General features: G+C 30.7%; 1 long non-coding RNA gene across 1 annotated transcript; it reads left to right on the top strand.

Annotated features, from left to right (window-relative positions):
- Positions 1-1,209: 1,209 nt before the first annotated feature.
- LOC123896769 lies at positions 1,210-1,890 on the top strand. The gene is made up of 3 exons (XR_006804573.1): positions 1,210-1,355; positions 1,464-1,502; positions 1,605-1,890. It is a non-coding gene; the product is annotated as an uncharacterized LOC123896769 (long non-coding RNA).
- The last annotated feature ends 1,979 nt before the right edge of the window (positions 1,891-3,869 follow it).

Here is a 3,869-nt window from a genome sequence, read left to right as displayed (position 1 = left end):
ATATAAACAATCAAGGCCCTTTGTGGAAGAGAATAAGATTTTTACTTTTCCTTTATTCAATTTCTGCTTATTCTAAATTCATTCTTCATTCATCTTTCATCCTTCAGTGCTCTTTGTTTTGGGTTAATCCCCAACACTGTGCACAAAAAGTTTTTAAAGGACAGCTGTCCACCCCCACTATATTTTACTGGTTATTGAAAAAAGAAAAATGAAAATAAATAATATATTTTAATTTTTGCTAATTAACCCCACCTCTGTTATATGTGTAAAAAGCATATCATACTAAATTCTCTCTTTTGCCCCTAATCCAGTAATCCTTAGTGAGTACTTTCACGTTTTTACTTTCTCATAAGAAACCACCACCAACAATCTTCTCTTTTGTTGTCCACCAAACAGCTGCTGTCTATTGCTTTCCACCAAACCACCACCGCTCGACTGCCGCTTCAACCTTCCACCTGCGTCGACCTTTGATGAAGCAGTTGTCGGCGGAGGATCTGATTTAACAACGTCATCTCCTTGCATTTTTGCAGCACACTATTTCCAATCTGAAAGGTATGTATGTTGAAAATAATGAGTAAAACATCAAAATTTACTTTTATATACTTTTATATAGTAAAACATCTCCTCGACATATAATTTTTTTTTTAGGGTTCTTACTTTGATATGAAAATTCGAATGTTTGAGTAAGAATTAATAAAATTTAAGTGTATATTCATACTCCCCATGAAATTCTAAGCAAAATTGTATATTTACATGTTCAATTTGGTGCAAGAATGAAAAAAAAACGATTTTTGAGGTTTTGGTGATGGTGAGCATGAGGTTGAAAACGATGAACAGTAACAAAAGGTAGTTTTACTATATATCAATTTGAATGTATGTATGTATGTATGTGTAGGAACAGCAAAATGGATTTTAAGGAAATTCTGGATATTTTTGAAGTTGCACATGTAAGTCAGATCGGTGGAGAAGGTTCAGAGGTATGTTTGTTATGTGATAACCAAAGATGATCAGTAATTGAGTCGAGGAACTTCAAAATCAGAATATAAAATAACAATAGTATTTCTCAACAAAAAGTCGTAGAGCACAATATATGATCTAGTATTCTTTTATTTTGTCTTCCAAATGATACATAAGGGTAGCTGACTGCTTAGTGTAATGTGTGATAAGATAAGATATACCAAATATATTGATTTCAGACTTTTTAATGTGGAATATGTGGACTAACGGGTCACAACCGCGTATCATGTAAATACCGTGGAGAGTCCAATGCACAATCACAAACTCATTCTGAAAATAACGTTAACTATGTCGATGATGAGTTTGTCGAAGATAACGATGATTGGAACCTTTCTATGGTACGTTTGATATTGGTTTTATTTCATTTTTGAAACAAAGAAATTTTAATAGAAGGTCCAAAGTAGAATGTCAATATTAAAACATAATTTTGATTTATTGCATTGTAGGATTTGAGTTAATTGTGGATATAGGTTAAGCACTATCAGGTATGCAATTAGTTAACTGTGTTAATTTGATTTATTATATATTTCCAAGTATGTGATTTCTCTTATCGATATATATTTTTTTAATGATAAAAAATAATGCAGGTTCAAATGGAAATGTGTTTTGCCTAGTTTGAGAGATGTGATGCTGCTGGTAGTGTTGTTCAGCTGTTGTGTTGCTGAAGCTATTTACATTATGATCAGACAAAGCTTTTCAATATGTATCATGTTTAGATTACAATGAGACCAAACTCTGTTTAGATTAATTTGAGACCAAACTCTGTTTAGATTATGCCTAATGAGCTTCCTAAAAAAATTATTTGTTGACTTTGTAGTTTTAAGTTTGATCTCTTGGCTAATGTGGCACGACAAATTATATTATTATTATTATATTATTATTATCTGTCGGATTGATAAAATTCAAAATCTCTGGTCAAAGCGTGCTTTTAGTCGAACTTCATAGCCCTTACATAAAATTATGTCTCATGTGAGACAGTTATTACAATCGAACTATGATCATCAAAATTCTCATGCTCATTCATTTGTTAGTCCAATTAGTTTATATTGAATAGTCGGATCGATAAAATTCAAAATCTTCGGTCAAAGTCCCTTGCTGTAATCAAACTTTATGGCCCTTTCATAAAACTACAATCGGAGTCCGATCGTCAAAATTTTCATTATCATTCATTTGTTAGTCCAATTAGGTGATATTGAATGGTCGGATTGATAAAATTCAAAATCTCAGGTCAGAGTTTGTAGTTTTAGTCAAATTTCACGACCGTTTCATAAAAACTAGGTCTCCTATGAGACACTTACTACATTAGGAGTTCGTTCATCAAAATTATCATTCACATTCGTTTGTTAGTCCAATTAGATGATATTAAATAGTCAGATCGAGAAAATTTGAAATCTCCAATCAAAGTTTGTAGTTTTGGTCAAATTTCATGGTCATTTCATAAACACTAGGTCTCCCATGACACAATTCTTACATTCGGAGTCTGATCATCAAAATTTTCATTCTCATCATTTGTTAGTCCAATTCTTACAAATATTTTTGGTGTCGATTTTTCAAAATACCAACAATATCCTTATTCCTTTTAGCAATAAAAATCTTTTATTAACAAGTTCATCATAACACATCATTTTTTAATAGCAAAAATCTTTTATTAACAAACTCACCATAACATAAGACATATCTTTTTTCGGACACAAGTTAGACACAGGCAGGCTCTAGCCCGCTAGGAATAATAAAGTAAATTAGAGATTTTTTTTTTATATAAGTTAGACACAGGCAGGCTCTAGCCCGCTAGTAATAATAAAATAAATTAGAGAAAAAAAGAATATGCACTGACAGTGTAAAATAATTTTACACTATCAACCAATCACAACCATATTTTTCGCGATATCATTCCATTTCACTCCAATTTCTTAATGTGACATGGAAAATTAAACTATTTCAACCAAATATTATAAACAATCTTATAGATGATTTTTCAAAATTTAGTTGCCCTCGTCGACGTAGAATATATGGAAAAACGGTACAATAATATATAGAAATTTAATTGAGATTAAAAACAAACATAAACTATGGCCTCATAAAAATATTTGGGCTCAAAAAATTCTTAGCCCAACACACACAAAAAAAAAAAACAGAATTTTATGTTATTTTAATAATGGTTGGTGGGGCCGCAATTTTTTTTCCCTCTCTACAATAAGTCACCAAAAAAGTTACAAGTAAAAAACCAAAATGAATCTCAACCATTAGAATATATTTATATTATATCAATGGTCCACATTTAATTGCATAAAGTTGTGCATTCATGCACAAATTGTGCATGCTAAACCCCACCTGCATGCAAGGCTTTGCTAAGAATATCTACCAATTGATCATAGTACAAAATAGGTAGCAATTTCATGAGAGAGGATTCTCTGGAAAAAAATTGAGCAAATTATACTGTATGTGATAAATTGAAGTGGTCCACTCTTTTTTTATGATGCTGGACAAATATTCAAAGATCTATGTTATGTACAATTTTTTATATCGTAAAAATAAAAATCGACACATCATATCAGAACATTAATAAAAGTAGCTTTAAAATTATATTAAAATTATATGTCATTCAAAATATGTATCCAAGAGTCAATTCATGAGGTTAATAAATATATTCATGCTTGCTAAACATAATTGTAAGGTCAATTCATGAGTGTGTTTGGTTGCATAAAATACAAGTGACTCGAATAAATAATGAACAATGAATTGTATGAGGGACCTCGAATAAATAATGAAAAAAGGAACAATAGAAAGAATGTAATGAAAATGAAGGATAAAAGATCACAACTCCTTAAAGTTGAGAGAAAAAAAAAAGAGAG

The sequence above is a fragment of the Trifolium pratense genome, linkage group LG7 (assembly GCF_020283565.1).
Source record: "Trifolium pratense cultivar HEN17-A07 linkage group LG7, ARS_RC_1.1, whole genome shotgun sequence".
Classification (NCBI taxonomy): domain Eukaryota; kingdom Viridiplantae; phylum Streptophyta; class Magnoliopsida; order Fabales; family Fabaceae; genus Trifolium; species Trifolium pratense.
The sequence above is the reverse complement of the archived record's forward strand: the minus strand, read 5'-3'. Positions and strand labels throughout refer to the sequence as shown.